Here is an 18476-nt window from a genome sequence, read left to right on the forward strand (position 1 = left end):
TCTATACTTCTGTAGTGGCGTAGCCAGAAATTTGGTGGGGGAGGTTGATAAAAATCGTTTGTTTTTTTCGAAGACGCTGAAATTAAATGTCAGTTGAATAAATTAGTGAAAGTTCATGAACAAAATTAGTAACAGATGCCTTCTATAATTTCTTAAATAATATGTCAATAGAGTCAAAGAATGTAAATAAAGAGTGCATTTTTATAGTGAAATAAATGTCCAAAAACTTTTCTTACGGTCTGGATCATATAATTACGAAACCATTAACTTTGAAGGTTTAACAACCTCGAAGAAGCCTTCCATCATAAAAAGTGCATATTTTGATATAATGATTTTGGTTATGAAATCTCCTAGAAGGAATTATGGAGAAGTATCTCTTCAAAAATAATAAGAGATTTGGTGTCTTCAGCAAAGTTGTTGATAATGTCATTTGAAAACAAACTTTGTTGAAAATATGAAGACTACATAAATGCAATGGGGTTACTGTGCCCTAATTAATCTTAGCTCCTGTATTCGTCCCACCCATTCGAATACATTAATTAGAGCAGTATCTGCTATCTCTCTTCAACGTCAAGGTCAAATGGTAGGATGAATAATGATGCGTTGTACTCGACTTTTTGTTCCTCTCAAACTCGAGTATTTTACATTTTTCAAACCAGATTTATATTCATGATCCAAATATGTGTGTGAAAATAAACTTAAAATCACAAAATATTTTTTTCTGTGCAGACTTCATGGTTACACTCATAGTCAAGCCTGTTCGCGTTTAGAATTTATAGGTTGTCATTATTTTGACAACCCTCAACAAAAAATTACAAAAATCCGAATCTAAAAGTCATTTTTAGCTGGCACGAAATATTTACCTTTGAAAATTTCTTCATATAAACAACAGATTTTGCACCTACTTACAATAACGAAAAACTTTATAATGTTTAGTCTCACAGAAACTTTTTCAAAAAAAAAACGCGGTCTCAATTGAGGCAACGTAATATCCTTAGTGGTTCACCTATCCCCACACTCTACTATATGTAGTGCTGAGCCAAAAAATCGAAAAAAAACATTTGTTTTTGAATTAATTTGAAGTTCATATCATATCGTATGAAGTGCCTGCGAACATAGTTTAAACTTTATTTCGAAATCGACTTCCCACTAGTTTTTTTGATTTGAATTATTATCGCTAATCTTAATACCAAAGAACAAATAAAAAAACTCTCGGCACTTGTTAAGGAAAATCATCATCATTACTTGAATTTTCTTTTTCACGAAACTTTTCGAAACCTTCCGTCACTTGCATTAATACATCGGGTTCATGCTGCTCTGAAAATCTATAAAAAAAATTTAAATACTTTCTAATTTTCACAAGCATACTAGGGAAAGTCTTTTACTTGTCTTTTGTTATATAGTGTAGGAAAAATCTGAAAATTTCTGCATTTTCTCAATCTGCAACATATAAACCCTTAAGTATACCAATAAATTTAGGGTACCTTTTATCATAAACTATAGCACGAATGGAATAGAGAACTATCTAAAAATTGTTGTATTTTGATGCAATTGAAAAAAATCCTCAAAAATGGGATGTACCTATTAAAGTGAGCACAGTGAATAATAAATATAGTAAAACTTGTTTTTATCAGCCCCACGGCTGACAAAATTGGGACATTGACTAAATCGGGACATTTTTTTTTCTTTATAGTAAACTGAAGCTGTTAAAATATTTTTCCCTTCCCTTGATGTACTCTGATAACTATTTCTTAATATTTGATATAAATTCTTCCAACGTAAAATTAAAAAAAATAGATTTTTCTCTTTTTGCCTATTTGAATCTTTAAGATATGGAAAACACTCTTAAGAAAAGATTAATCAAATTCAGCCTTGTTTTTCTACTAGAGCCCATTAAAAATATTTTCATATGAAGCTGACAAAATCTTGTCTCCAATGTATTATAAGGTAGTATTCGAAGAAGTTTCTTGTGAATGAGTGTAGAACGACTTTGTTTCACCTTACTTGGAGTTATTGGAGACGCCAGAAATTCGATTTGGTGAAAATAGAACTTACTGTCCAAATGGCATAATTCCGAGACCGTCATCTTTGAAGTTTTAAGATTATGGAGAATTATTTTTTTTTAAATAGTAACAGATTTCGTGTTTTTAGTGAATTTGTGTTGAATACTACGTGTAGGGAGTATATCGAGTAATAAAATTATATTTACGAAATGTCCCTCATCTTTTTTTTTCTTTTGATTGTGAGCTTCACAAGCTTTTGACAATATGTAAATTTTATTGTTTAGAAACAGTATAAAAGATTTATCATAAACAATAAAATCATAATAATTTATTTTAAAGGTAAATACAAATAGCCTAGAATATTTTAATACACTGAACACATGGAGCCTTCATGCCTTCAACAAAGTGATTTATAATAAGACTCTCGAAAACTCTGCTAAAGACATTAAGTATCGAACTAAGTTAGTTTGAACAGTAAATTTTCCGTAACTACTTGTAGGAGAATTGACCGCCAACAATATTTTATCAGATGTGCTGTTTTTCTGTTTTCGAACATTCATTATACCTATTCACATAATTGGTAATGCAACAAAAATCAAATGCTCATCAAAATCAGACATGAACGGCGCCGTTACTAATACAGCTGATCCACAGTAACAGCCGAAATGACTGTCGTCACGAGCGACATCTGCAATAACATAGCAGAGATAATTCCTTATACCTATTGACCCCATCCCACTCCACCATAAATTCAAATTCTTAAATAAAATATTCGTAGCGTAGCCAGAAATTTGGGCAGGTGGGGGGGGGGGGAAGGTTGGATGTGATGAAAATCGTTGATTTTTCGAAAATGCTTCAATTTTATGTAAATTTGATAAATTATTGAAAATTGAGAAACAAAATTAGGACTGGTGATATCCAACGGGGAAAACCGATCAAAAATGGTGTGTGAAGCTAAGCAATCATGTGAAGAAAATTCCCTCCAGAGGCGAGATTCGAACTCGCAACCTTTGAGACTCCGGCCCAATGCACTAACCATTATGCTATCTCTGGGTATGGTGACATCCCAGAAAGAACATATGGTTATCCCACTGGCGACGGTGATCGTACCCTGCCTGCAAAGCGAGAATCAACGCTGCCGTTGTGTGTTGATTCTCGCTTTGCAGGCAGGGTACGATCACCGTCGCCAGTGGGATAACCATATGTTCTTTCTGGGATGTCACCATACCCAGGGATAGCATAAAGGTTAGTATATTGGGCCGGAGTCTCAAAGGTTGCGAGTTCGAATCTCGCCTCTGGGGGGAATTTTTTTCACATGATTGCTTAGCTTCACACACCATTTTTGATCGGTTTTCCCCGTTGGATATCACCAGTCCTAAATAAGATATTGGCACTTAAGTCAAAATACCAAAAATTGAATTATTAGTTTAACAAAATTAGCCTAAAAGATGCCTTTTATAATTTCTTTTATAATAAGTCAATTAAGTCAAAGTAGGAAAATAGAAAGTGCACTGAATAAATGTTCGAAAACTTTTCTAAAGGTCATAATTTCGAAAGCATCAACTTTGGAGTTTTTGCAACCTCGAGGAAGCTTTCAAACACTAAAAGCGCATCTTCTGATGAAATAATTTTGGGGATTAAATCTGCTAGAAGTAATTATAGAGAACTAACTCTTCAACAATAGTAATAGATTTGGTGTCTTCAGCAAAGTTTGCTGATAATGCCATTCTAAGCAATTTTGTTGAAAATATGAAGGCTACAAAAATGAAAAAAAAAATTAATGAAAAGACCTGGCTTCAAGAAATTTTCTTAAAGCCAGTTATTTTCAATATTTTTATTGTAAGTTACAGAGACTACCTTGAATAGAACGCGAATTATATTGTTTATACACAGCAGATGATATCAGCTATAATGTAATATAATACTATCAAAATAACTTATTTTAAAGGTTTTCATTCACATATATAACCTAATACATTTCGATATTCTGAACACAAAGAGTATGCATTAGAATGGGAAATGGTTATATGAAAAAAATAAAATTTCGCTCCGAGTAACTTTTTGAGTCCCATTTAGCTCCCAGAACAACTCTGCAAATTTTTAGTTCGATCGGTGAAACAATATTTTAGCGCCCACGGTTTAAAGTTTACATGGGATTTCTCTTATTATGTACAAAAGAAGACTCGATTCATCCCTCAAAACTCTTGCGAAGTGGTCAAAAAGTATAAAAAATTATTTAGACACAAACAAAATTTCATATAATTGGATAACCAACAACAGTGGTGCTAGAAAAAATGAATATTTTATCGATCGTCAGAGCATCAATTGGTTTCAGCTAAATAACATTTTTCTCAAGCGTCAGATCGTTTCGTAGTTTTCGAGACTTTGTTTCTGTGTTAAATTTCCTACAGAAGTCACATAACGGTTTATTTTTAGGAAGCAATGGGCGACTCCTGAAAGAATTATTTTGTGAAAGTTAATTTTCCTATATAAAATTCCATGTAAACTTTAAACAGTGGGCGCAAAAATATAGTTTCAGGGATCAAGTTAAGAATTTGCACAGATGTTCTAGAACCTAAATGGTACCCAAAAAGTTGCTCGGAGCTGGAATCTATTGTTTGTCCCACCCTAGTATGCATGTCTTCAACAATATTTAGTTATGGAATGTCTTCAACAAAGTTTTTTTTTATTTCGATTATGGAGACTTCAACCTTTGGCTCTTTTAGATCTTTTTCAGATTTGAAAAATTTCTAACCCGACGTACGGGGGTCGGGAATCGAACCCAGGTGAGCTGCGTACAAGGTAATCGGCTGACCAACTACGCTATGCCCGCTTCGTTCAATAAATTCGTTTGAAATATCATTTTCGAAAACATTGCCGAAGATATTAAATCTCGAACTGAATTTGTTTGAAGAGTATCTTTTCTATAATTACTTCTAGGAGGATTGACTGCCAAAATTATTTTATTAGATGAGGTACTGCTTTACGTTGTAATATTGTTCGAAGGTTCTAAACATCCATAGTTCAAAGTTTTTAAATAATGTGATCGTGACCGTAAAAATGTTTTAGAGCGATAATTTTACATTTCTTGTCTATTAAAGCTCACAACTCCAGAACGAGTCCTCATATACGAAAATGTATTGTAAGCTCACAACTCCAGAACGAGTCCTCATATACGACAATGTATTGTACCATTTAATTCAACACTCAAATATACACCAATTAACTTGAAATATTTTGAAATTTTTGTTATTGAGGAATTCCACGAAAATCAGTTCGAAAATATTTAAAATCGTGATTAACCATCTTAGATTCCTACGAAACTTTACACGTTTCACCGGCATGGAAGACTAAACATTTTCCACAATCAGTAAGATTGTTTCGACTCAGAAGTAATTTTTTCAAAGGGCGTAAACATTTCTACGTGCATTAATTTCAAAATTTTTTGTTCGGTTACTGTATTTTATACTGCAAAACTTTCTGAGAACGAGTTTCTGGGAATAAATATTTATGTACGAAAAAATATACACTGAAAAAAATGTTGCGTCATTTTTCATAAAAACAAAAATTTGTGTTAAAAATTTAAATTGCGAAAAACCCATTTTTTTTATTTTTTCTGTTTTGTCAACAAAATCCGTAAGAGAAAAGAAACATTTTGAATGTGAGTGTATGATGGAGAACTTATCGGTAAAAAGTTTTACTAACAATAACTTTATTCATGTTTTTAAATTTCATACAAATTGACATACAAAACTGTAATTTTACTACAGAATGTAATTCTAAGTATTATTTTAAATCAAAATGCATTTAATAAAAATCTTCCAAAAAACGATAGTTTTCGAGATAATTGGAATTTTGTTCCAACAAAAACAGTTAATTCGTGTGATTATCAAGGCGATACTGTAAACCATTTGAAAGCTATGCGAAAACAACCAAAATACTATTCAACCATAGGGACTTATGATTAAACTAAATAGTTTGATCATAGTTTGGTTGCTATGGATATCAAAAGAAAAGTTACAGGAAATGTTAAGGGCCTTTTAAAAAACCTATTCTTGTTGATGGAGAAACGCGAATAACTTCTGGAAAGGTCGTAATAAAACAAAAAAAAATGTTGTTAAAACAAAATTTTAAATAACTCGAGAACCATACACATTTCAGAAAGTTTTTGTTATGAGCATTTTGATTTATAATTGCGTTTAGAATCATATTCAAAAAGCAAATTGTATTTTTGCCTGCAAATAACATGAATTATCAAAATATGTCAAAAGTTGTTGTTGGGAAAACTTTTTTATTGAAAGCTTCTCTATGATCCAAATACACTGAAACAGTTTCTTTTACGTCTTTAAAATGATAAACATTTCATTTTTGACATTTTATGATGGGGTAACGTGAATAACTTTCAAAAAAGGCATAATCCCACGATCTAACTGTTTTGTTGGAACAAAATTCCAATTATTTCGAAAACTATCGCATTTAGGAAAATTTTTATTAAATGCATTTTGATTTAAAATGATAATTCTATTCTGTAATAAAATTACAGTTTATATGTCAATTAGTATGAAATGTAAAAACATGTATAAAGTTATTGTTAAAAAAAATATTGATAAGCTCTCCATCATACAATCGCGTTCAAAATGTTTCTTTTCCCTTAAGGTTTTTTTTGACAAAATATAAAAAAATATAAAAAAATGTTTTTTGTAATTTAAATTTTTAACGCAAATTTTTGCTTTTGTGAAAAATAACAAAACATTTTTATCAGTGTATATTTTTTATGCATTTAAAAAAAAATTAACATGATTATACTTAAACATCAAACTGCGCTTTTCATTCTAAGTATTGTTTTTAATCCACATTTCGGAGCATCTCTTCAAAAAAGAGCTCATGATAGTTTGGCAACTATGGAGCCTCGACTAAGAGATCCGATGCCCACAATTTTCCAAAGTCATCAGACAATATACTTCCAAAATTATTATTGTATAATATTTAATTAAATTAGTCAGCATCAAATAATGGTTTTATTCAATCCAAGTTTTGGTTCGTAGAGGGAGGGGGGTTAACAGTGGGCTGTCTACGCCACTGTTTCTGATCGCTCAATTCTTTGATTTCAAGAGAAAAGGCATATAACCCCTTAACTGGAATTGTGCTCAGAAAGCAACATTAGTCTGCTCTACCCTATCCCTAGACAGATGGATTTAGTTACTTCGCCACAAAAGCTCCGATCTACAATTCTACTTCGCATGCAATGTCTTTGATTCCTTTCCTTCACATTCCATTCGTTATTGTTTTTATTATTTATTTCTTTCAATCTCTCCAGCTTCCAACAACCCCACCGCCCAGCAACCAAAATCTCGATCACCAGATACCTAAGTGATCGTGATCGAGGTACTGCTCGTATGTATGCGTGTAGGTAGACGCATTTGTCACTGATCAATCCTGTGGCGTGCTGGTAGGCTCGCTTTGCTTACGAAGTGTCTGCAAAGCATAAACGAAAGCACATTGACTTTTGAAGCTTTCTGCTTTGAGTTGCAATTTCGCTCGGTACGATCGGCTGACGATTGGGGTGCAGGCCGAGGCGCTGGCTGCAGCGTTGTGTTTGATTTTCTTTTGCCTCATATGTGTGATTGGTTGTTGTTATGTTCGCTAGTGTCGATTGTGATAAATGGATTGTGGGCATGGTAGGGTAGCGGCACTATTGTTGACACGTATTATTTTTTGTGCATTCAACAGGATCAATTTTTACTGAGTTACTGGAAAGCAAAAGTACTCATTTTTAGAAACACAGTCACAAATGAAATAATCTTTGATTTTTAAATTATAAACAATTTATATCTTTCTGGCTTATCTCAGAAAAAGGGAAGGGACAACTCAGTTCGTCAAGACTGGGAAATGAATCTTTGTGTGTACATGTGAATGTATTTCTACGTATGAATGTATGTGTTTATGGAACCATGCATGTGTGTAGCTCACACAATCCTCTCAGCGATGATCGAATTGATTTGAGCAAAATAATTTCAAACTGAAGGCATTACGCTCGCATAGACTACTACTCAATATATTTTTAATTCATGTTCCGGTTCCGGATATACGGATTAAAGAGTGCGGTCACACATGAAACTACCATATAATCTGCTACCGCCATGATATCTAAATGAACCAAAACTTATACAAATGAAAGTACTTTTTAATAATATGACATTCCCTGCAACAATTTTCAAACCGACCCCTGGCAATCCTGCAGCACAGTATAGACCCAACCGTGGCGGGTTCGCCGTCAGTGCCCAACTTGCTGGAGCATATCGACGTCGTCGTCGTTTATGGTGGCCGTGTTTGTGGTCGTCATAGCGGATTGGCTTTTTTCTTATTTGCTGTCCGTATTCACATCGTCTCGTACTATCGCTCTTTAACCGAGCACGGCCAACCGGTCGCTCAGTCTTTCGACGTACGCTCTGAGGTGAGCATTGCCCGTCGTCATCGCAACACCTGTTGCTGTTTCAATCCGTGCCGTGTGTGCTTTTTGTTGTCGTTTCTTCATTTCGCTTGCTTCTTATTTGGAACTTCGACGAACCGTACGATCACAATCACGATCACGAGAGTTAAATCCGTGGGCCTGGACGCATCGCGTAATCAGCAGCATCAGCAGCAGTCAGCCGCTTGTCGCGCGTACAGTTTTTCCTCATCTCGGTCCGCGCTACCGTGATTTTCATCGCTTTTTGAGATTTTGTTTTGCTTCTCGTTTTCCGTTTAATCATTCAATTATTGATAATTTGCTTACGAAAGATTGCTGGGAAAAGAGAGAAGGAAGAAACAAAACAATATAATCAAGCCCATGAAATGTTCGGCCGATGAAGAGGTGTGTGGATGGAGCAGATGTTTGTGGCCGGCCAGCGGTAAACGAGAACCGGCTTGTGTGTGGCTGTCAGAAGACTACCTTAGAAGGGCAACGATTAGGCGAAAAAGAGTGAGCGATTAACTTGGGTTTGTGCTTGATTAGTGAGAAAGCAGATTTGGTAGGGAAATTGCCTACCAAGTCATAGTGTGTAGTTCTGTAATGACGAACAAAGCAAACTTACTTTTCGAAAATGAGTGCGATATTACATTATTACAAATCGGATTAGTGGCGAGGCTAGCTGGCTAAGCGTCTAGCCGGTCAGTGTCGCGAGTCACGTTTTATGCTGATATAGTGAAATGCGTTCAACTACACCAACACTGTGCTCGGTCGAAAACACCTTAATGCAACTAGGCTAAAACTGTGGATGAAGGACTACAATAAGCCTAACATACAGCCGTGTGTTTATGTCACCTTGCGGCAGAACTGCTCTGGCCTAGGTATTGTTTGTAGCGATAAGATTATGTGTAACAACTTGTTCGCCAGGGCTTAGTGAAGTGTTTGAAAAAATGCACTTTTCGTTCGTCGTATGGTGCGAGTGATGGAAGGACGTTGTACGAAGGTAAGGTTTCATTCCAACATAAACATCGCAGAAGGAATATGAAAATACTAATGAAGGCATGCTTTTCAAACGATTTCTAATTTAATGTCGTTTAAGTGGCTTTTTACGTCATATGCGCAATGAACCGCTAAGTAACAAATGAATTTACAACGCATTTTTCAAAACACGAAGCAATTACCTACTGCTTTAACCTACATCGAACATGCCTCGAAAGTATGAAGAAAAACTTTGGTTTTGCTATGCGCTTTGCGTCTTCCTTTTCTGTTTAGCAATATCCGCTGGTTTACGGAGCGGCCTAGAGAAAGCCCTATATGATAATATAAGCTGCATATTGTCTGCACTGTCCTTGCGCATTCCCGACAAAACGTTAAATGTCAAAGGACTAATTAGTTATAGGGTTTTCGTTCCCATAGAATGAGGATTAAAGATTGAATATAACCTATAGCGAAAATGCGATATATAAGATTCAATTACTTTTCGATTAACTACTGTTATCAATTCTATAATAAACCCTGTTGCAGTGGCGTAGTAAGACAATTTTACAGGGGGATATGAATATTTTTTGTACATATATAAAAATGTTCAAAAATATTCTGAGCAGAAAAAAAATGTACAAAAACCAACAACTCAGGGAACGGGTTTGGGTAGTCACCCGGCTCGCTAATACAACTAATCTTGCACGGAATCAGATTCCTCCCCGGCATTACATTACGGCATTACTCCGGGAAGAGATTTTTTTAAATGTGCACAGCACACACTCCTATCCAACTAGTTCTTTCAGTAGGGTTACAGCACCCATACTCGACAAACTACCAGTTTTCGACCATCCACACAACGTGGCAATTTCCGTATGGTAGTCGGAAAGCTAGCTGCGGGTCTAGAATTAGTGCTCTTCCCCTACGAGCACATTTTGGGCTGCCAACTTTAGAAAGTCTAATTTACTGATCCCTTCAGTTCCCTTGCGCCATTTAGTATCACTTCTTCGTTGAGCTTCGCGAACTACTCGGTCTAGTCCCCGACAATGGATCTAGCCTACTCCGACGAAGAGTTTCCCGGCGAGATAAGTTCGAAAGCGAGTTTACCAGCCAGGTGCCGAGGTTAGTTCGGCGATTCCGGTAGAGTAGGCCGTCCGGTTTGCTGGAGCCCCGGCGCGACTGGTGGTGTCTCCTCGCTGTCTACGCAGTCTAGTTCCCGGCGGTGAATTTAACTGAACGCTGACGGAGAGCTCCCCGGCGAAAGAAGTTCTCCCGATACTGATTCTTATTTGGGTTCAGTACCAGAACTTCTTGAGCCCTTTGGCTCCGTGACCCCGATTTAGCACCGCAACCCCTTTAAGCCCTTTAGTTCTCTTCTTGGCCATTTAGCACTACTTCCTTGATGAACCATTCAGCTACTCGACTTATTCGTGAACTACTCGGTCTAGTTCCCGACGATGGACCTGACCTACTCCGACAGAGAGTTCCCCGGCGAGAGAAGTTCTCCCGAAACCGAACCAATCAGCTAGGTACCGAGGTCAGTTCGGCGATTCCGGTAAAGCAGGGCGTCCGGTTCACTGGTGCCCCGACGACCCGCGACTGGTGGTGTCTCGTGGCGGTCTATTCAGTCTAGTCTCCAGCGGTGAATCTAGCTTACGCTGACGGAGAGTTCCCTGGCGAAACAAGTTCGCCCAATATCGATTCTCGTTTGGTTTTCGCTATTTTTCTATCGGAACAACCGGTGGGGTGCCGTGGTCGGTCTGGCGATTCCCGATGAAGCGTGACGTCCAGTTCGATGGCGTTTCGAAGACTCATACTCGGTGCTCTGTTGCAGTCTACTCTACTAGTCCTCGGCAGTAGATCTAGCCATCACGCCGTTTCCGCTGTAAGACGGTCATGATCTACATCATAACTCTGTTTACTGCGTGCCACGTCTTTACGTCGCTTGTCATTCTGTAGGTTACATTATCCGGGTTGATTTCCGGTCCTCCCGTTTTAAGTAGCTCGAACCGAACAGATGAAGATACTTTCTGAAGCAGCCATGGCTCGGTAGGAGCTGTTTCAGGTAAAAGGTAATCTCTCCGTGCTTTCTATTGACCCACGCCGACAGGTTTCGATGAGCCGGTAGGTCCACTTTTCTTTCTCCGTATTGTCCCATTGCTGCTGTGACGTCATTATCGAATTGATTCTCATCATCTTCCTCACGTTTCTGATTGTAGCATTTGATATCCTACGCCAGGGTGATGCAGATGGGGATCATCTCGGTGATAACGCATACTCCCTCCGGTACACAATCGCAACTTGTACGACCACCAGCCGGAACGTCCTGTTCAGCTTTTCATGGTTCCACTCGGTTTTCAGTACCGCACTTCAGGCAGGAACTCCATATCGCAGTATCGATGACGAAACACTAGATAATAGATCGACATTTCGCTGGTGTAATCAACGTGATTGTTAAAGCTCAACAAGTCGCCGATTATTACTCCCAATCGCTTCAGTGCACGCTTCGATGCAATCACATGCCTTTCGATGTTGATCTATATCCGTTGAATCGCTTTTCAGTTGCTGACCAACAACACATCCGTCTTGTGGTGAGCTAATTGCAGCTTGACCCCGTTCATCCAGCTTTAGATCGCATCTATTGTCTCCGTCACCGACACCTCCATTTCTTCAAGTGTCTCACTCATCATCGTTAGTGGCACGTCGTCAACAAAACCCACGATTTTCACTTTTTTGGGCAGCCGCAGTGTTAAGACCGCATCGTACATCCCATTCCAAAGAGTTGGACAGAGTTGTTCGTCTGGTATAGCAGTACTCTACTCTGGAAGCGGCTCTTCAGGATCTGGCTCATTCTTCTGTGCAGCGCTGCGGCATTGATCTATACGAAGCTGAATGGCCCGGTGACTTCCCTAACTTTGGCAGCAACATCAGATTCTGTACCTTCCTCATTTCGGGGAAATTGCTATCATCTGAAGACTTCAGCAGTACCATCCTGAACATGTCCGGGTATGCTAGGATCGCCGCTTTCAACGCTACGGTTGGTACTCCATCCGGACCGGGGTTTTAGTCACATCGACGCTTCTTCGAGATCGTTGTTAGTCGCTTGCCACTCGGTTGTGTTACCTCCTTCTTCTTCGCCGTACGGTGTCGGTGACAAGGTAGGTAAATCGTGCTCAACGATTATCTTTAGCTTACCCGGGCATATTTCAGCTGGTGTCGACGGGTCCTCATCTTCGTCATGAAGACTCAGTACGCGTCCCCCAGTGATTGGCGTCTATTTCTCAGCACAGCTATTTATGGCAATTGGCTTGCTGAGCTTGATCTCCCGTTTTAAAGATGCCCTACCTTCTCGACGCGTCGCTTGCGCTCCTCTCTCACTCTCCGATCTTGCGCTCAGAGCCCGCCTTCTGGCTCCAAGACAAGCAGCGTGTATCGTATTTACTTATTTAACCAGTAAGCTACACACCGTCTACTGCATGGCTCCAGTTTTCGTGGCATTGTAACGTCACAAGCCGTCACAATTCTTCTTGTTTGATCAGCCGCAACAACGTACTTGATTCCGCTGTTCGCCGAAATGACTCAACTAAGAAATTTTTGTTAAAGACTTTCGTCTTCCACTTTAGCTTGCTGGTCGTCCTTCTCCGTGCTGCAGCAGGATTCCATTGGCCAATGCGGTAGCGAATCGCCAGGCGGTCCCTATGGGAATACTTCTCGTGCACTCTCCAGTCCATGTTTGCCGTCAATCAAGGACTACCGAATGTGGCGAAATTTCTCTCGATACCGAAATCCATTTCGTGAACCAATAAGCTCCAAGTTTTGTCATGAAACCAGGAGCCATTTAGCTCCTCGCTTCTCCGCGATCTACTCGTTGTAGTCCTCGGCAGTTGAGCTAGCCTCCACAACGAGCCGACAGGTAGGTGTCGAGGTTTGCTAATTTTCACTAAAAGGAAATATTCTCACAAGATAACGTTTGCAAATGAAACTTGGAAAATTCTATTTAAAATATTAAGCATATTTTTGTTGAACATATTCATTTTTTTAAATTTCTTCAAAATATTTCGGGGGGGGGGGGGGGTTGCTTTCTCATTCCGGCTCCCACTGGTTCAAAGTGATATTTTGGAGCTGAAACAATTTGACACTCGTTTTTTAATGTAGAATACATTTAAGGTTTCAATATAGGGGTCCCGTTTCAAAATATCGGCTGCGGCGCCGCGTCAGATTTTGAACGTTAATAACTTTTATCATACTTAACAGAATGATTTGATTTTTAGGCCAATTTGTTGCAAATATGTTCCTCTATGCTGTATTAAAATTTGAAGTATGTATAACATGTACTAATAACAAAAAAATGTGTTTTGAAAAATCTTTCGAAAACGACTCGGAAAAGTGAAAATTTTCAGCCCATCCCGCACAGAGCCGTCGTTATGGTAGACCAACCGAACAATAAAATAATGAAAAGTTTATATATAGGTCCACTACATGTTTGTTCGTATGGTTATTCGCATTGGGTTGCTTGACGAGAGCACTTGGTGGGGGAAAGACGGCATATTCCTTTGGTTAGGCCATTAGAAGCCGGACGGAAAGGAAAGGCTCATGCACGGCACGAGAACGAGGGAGAAAGCGATAGTAGTGCATATTAGCGCGATTATATAAATATCTGTCGGTCGGTTTTTCTCATCGTTCGTATTCGTTCAAGCACTAGCAAGCAGCCAGTCCACCGAAGAAAAGCAGTCGGCGATGACGACGGCGGAAAAAGTGCCCCAGCTACTGGTGACTCATCGCAACCCGATCAGGAACTGTCGCCCTGCAAGAATTTCGCCCCAACTAAAGGGCAACAGAGTAGGCTATCGTTCCAGCGTCTGGGTCGTGAGATTGTGCAGGACTGCAAAGTCGAGCTACGCTTACAAAGCTCAGTTGTAATGATGCCCCGAGAAGCCAACGATGCCTACTTGGTCGGTTTGTTCGAGAATGCAAAATAGTGCTTTCTAGCTCACCGTGTCCGCGGGAGTGCGTCTGAATTATGCTCCCGCAATAAAACAATAAACGGTTCTTTACAGGACCAATTAATTGTGTTCTAATAAGAGTTAAACTGAAATTTACATTTTATGGTGTATAACAAATAATTTTCAGAAAGCAATATAAGAAATACGATGTGTGGAAAGAAAGAGAATTTAAATTATCTTCTCTCGCTCATTTTCGTGCACTGCTTTTCCATTCCTTTCTGCTGCTACTACCATCATAACTAAAACGAATGTGCGTGTTCCTCCACCATCTCATGGCCAGTGTTGCCACAATTGCATGTCGCTATAACAATTTGAATTATTTTATTGATCCTCTCTAGTATTGATAAAATATAGAACATGCAAAGTACACTAGTCGCATGCTTTTATTCGAACTTTTTGGCAGCCTCCGTTGATTAACTGCATAAATCGATTTGTTTGTGCAGCTCCTTGCTAGTAGCAAACTAAATAGCCTTTATCAGCGCTAACAAATAAAACAAAAGAATTTAAATTTGTGAAAATCTTCTCCTTCCTTCTTTTCAAATCTGCAACATTCTTTGAAAATATTGTTGGAATGTTGTTATTGAAAAACTGAACATGCAAGTTTGCTAGCACTGGCCACTAGATTGAAGGCGATGGAAAGACAGAATATTCGTTTTGGTTATGCTAGTATTGGTAGCCGAACGGAAAGGAAAGGCACAGGAATGGCACGAAAACGAGCGGGAGAGCGATAGTAGTGCTTTCTCGTGTTTTCATATATGAATATTGGTCGTTCGGTTTTTCTCATCATTCGTATTCGTTCAAGCACTAGCAAGCAGCCAGTCCACCGAAGGAAAGCAGTTGGCAATAAGGGCCCCTTACACGAGGCGCTAGTAGTGTCATTACTGAGCAGTAATGTCACTTTTAATGAACGTGTAAGGCGAGTAATGACGGAATTTCCATACAATTTCAGTAATGTCATTACTTAGTAATGACACTTTTATTGCGCGTGTAAGGGCCCATAATAGCGACGGACGGAAAAAGTGCCCCAGCTACTGGTGACTCATCGGAACTGTCGCCCTGCAAGAATTTCGCCCCAACTAAAGGGCAACAGAGTAGGCTATCGTTCCAGCGTCTGGGTCGTGAGATTGTGCAGGACTGCAAAGTCGAGCTACGCTTACAAAGCTCAGTCGTAATGATGCCCCGAGAAGCCAACGATGCCTACTTGGTCGGTTTGTTCGAGAATGCAAAATAGTGCTTTCTAGCTCACCGTGTCCGCGGGGAGTGCGTCTGAATTATGCTCCCGCAATAAAACAATAAACGGTTCTTTACAGGACCAATTAATTGTGTTCTAATAAGAGTTAAACTGAAATTTACATTTTATGGTGTATAACAAATAATTTTCAGAAAGCAATATAAGAAATACGATGTGTGGAAAGAAAGAGAATTTAAATTATCTTCTCTCGCTCATTTTCGTGCACTGCTTTTCCATTCCTTTCTGCTGCTACTACCATCATAACTAAAACGAATGTGCGTGTTCCTCCACCATCTCATGGCCAGTGTTGCCACAATTGCATGTCGCTATAACAATTTGAATTATTTTATTGATCCTCTCTAGTATTGATAAAATATAGAACATGCAAAGTACACTAGTCGCATGCTTTTATTCGAACTTTTTGGCAGCCTCCGTTGATTAACTGCATAAATCGATTTGTTTGTGCAGCTCCTTGCTAGTAGCAAACTAAATAGCCTTTATCAGCGCTAACAAATAAAACAAAAGAATTTAAATTTGTGAAAATCTTCTCCTTCCTTCTTTTCAAATCTGCAACATTCTTTGAAAATATTGTTGGAATGTTGTTATTGAAAAACTGAACATGCAAGTTTGCTAGCACTGGCCACTAGATTGAAGGCGATGGAAAGACAGAATATTCGTTTTGGTTATGCTAGTATTGGTAGCCGAACGGAAAGGAAAGGCACAGGAATGGCACGAAAACGAGCGGGAGAGCGATAGTAGTGCTTTCTCGTGTTTTCATATATGAATATTGGTCGTTCGGTTTTTCTCATCATTCGTATTCGTTCAAGCACTAGCAAGCAGCCAGTCCACCGGAGGAAAGCAGTTGGCGATGATGACGGTCCGCAAAAGTGCCCCAGCTACTGGTGGCCCATCGCAACCAACTACCGATCAGGAACTGTCGCCATGCTAGTATTTCGCCCCAACTAAAGGGCAACGGAGCAACTAATCCGCTGGCTAACATTCCAGCGTCTGGTTCGTAAGGTTGTGTATTACTTCAAAGTCTGACTACGCTTACAAAACTCAGCCGTAATGAAGCCAGTGATGCCTACTTGGTCGGTTTGTGGGAGTGGGCGTAAATTACAATAAAAGCAACGGTTCTTTTCAGGACCAATCAATTGTGTTCTAGTGAGAGTTAAACTGAAACTTTTATTTTAAGGTGTGTAGCAAATTTTCAACAAGCAACATAATACGTTGGGTGGAAAGAAGTAGCTTGCACAAGGAACAAAAATTTAAATTATCCTCTCGCTCGTTTCGTGCACTGCTTTTCCATTCCTTTCTACTGTTATTATCAGTATTACCAAAACGAATGTGTTGTTGCATGTGTTTAAGAGAAACGTTGAAGTCGCATGCTTCTATTCAAGCTTTTTGGCAGCCCCCGTGAACTAACTGCATTAAATGATTTTTTGTGCAGCTCCGTGCTAGTAGCAAACAAAATGGCCCTACCAGTGTCTGATTCGTGAGATTGTGCAGGATTTCAAAGTCGAGCTAAGCTTATAAAGTTCAGCCGTAATGGTACCCGAAGAAGCCAGTCTTGTCGTTTTGTTCGAGGCTACAAAACAGTTCGCCAGGCACGTAACTATCATGCCAAAAATATCCAACGATCCAGCGCATCACCATCAACACCAACGCCGATACCAAAGGTTCTTTTCAGAACCACCATTATTACCATAGAGAATTATTTGAAAATTTCCCATTCTAACGTGATTCTGTTGAATATTATTAGATTTAAATTAACGTCTCGAATTGAAATCACGACGCTCCGGTTATGTGACAGACATTACCCACCCATCTTTTTTTATTGTGACCACGACACCCCATTTCAATATTTCTGAATGAACAGAAGGTCGAGTTTGGAAAGTTTGTAACTTTCATTGTACTTAACCAAATTACACAATGTTCGCACTAATGATTCAGAAATATGATCAGGAATCTTCTGTTAGATTTGTAAGTATGTATAATTTACATGAATAAAGAAAAATTGATTTTCAGGAATCAATTATTATCTGTTCTTCCATTGGCCAGTACTACGCGACTTCCTCATGCTAACAATTAATTTCATCGTTAGCCATCTCCCTCACCAAGGCCAACAACGCCAACAAAACCGGTCCTTTTCAGGACCACCATCATTTTTGTAAAGAATAATTTGAAATATTCCTCGCCCAAATCAGCTTTTGTCCGAAAATCCTAATGAGTATTAACATATTTGAAGAACGTGTTCCTTATGTATTCTACATCTCTCCGGTTATGTCGCAGACATTACCCACCCATCTTTTTTTATTGTGACCACGACACCCCATTTCAATATTTCTGAATGAACAGAAGGTCGAGTTTGGAAAGTTTGTAACTTTCATTGTACTTAACCAAATTACACAATGTTCGCACTAATGATTCAGAAATATGATCAGGAATCTTCTGTTAGATTTGTAAGTATGTATAATTTACATGAATAAAGAAAAATTGATTTTCAGGAATCAATTATTATCTGTTCTTCCATTGGCCAGTACTACGCGACTTCCTCATGCTAACAATTAATTTCATCGTTAGCCATCTCCCTCACCAAGGCCAACAACGCCAACAAAACCGGTCCTTTTCAGGACCACCATCATTTTTGTAAAGAATAATTTGAAATATTCCTCGCCCAAATCAGCTTTTGTCCGAAAATCCTAATGAGTATTAACATATTTGAAGAACGTGTTCCTTATGTATTCTACATCTCTCCGGTTATGTCGCAGACATTACCCACCCATCTTTTTTTCTATTCGCATGTCCCGTCC

The 18476-nt window shown here is 38.7% G+C and overlaps 1 protein-coding gene across 2 annotated transcripts in view; it reads left to right on the forward strand.

Annotated features, from left to right (window-relative positions):
* The first annotated feature begins 8445 nt into the window (after positions 1-8445).
* LOC131692813 (multiple PDZ domain protein-like) overlaps positions 8446-18476 on the forward strand; it is a 240523-nt gene continuing 230492 nt past the window's right edge. The window contains exon 1 of one of the 2 annotated variants that reach the window (XM_058980100.1): positions 8446-9454. The gene's annotated coding sequence lies outside the window, so the exon portion shown is untranslated. The remainder of the gene's footprint in view (positions 9455-18476) is intronic. The other variant, XM_058980101.1, reaches the window with a different exon arrangement.

Source organism: Topomyia yanbarensis, chromosome 3 (genome assembly GCF_030247195.1).
Source record: "Topomyia yanbarensis strain Yona2022 chromosome 3, ASM3024719v1, whole genome shotgun sequence".
NCBI lineage: Eukaryota > Metazoa > Arthropoda > Insecta > Diptera > Culicidae > Topomyia > Topomyia yanbarensis.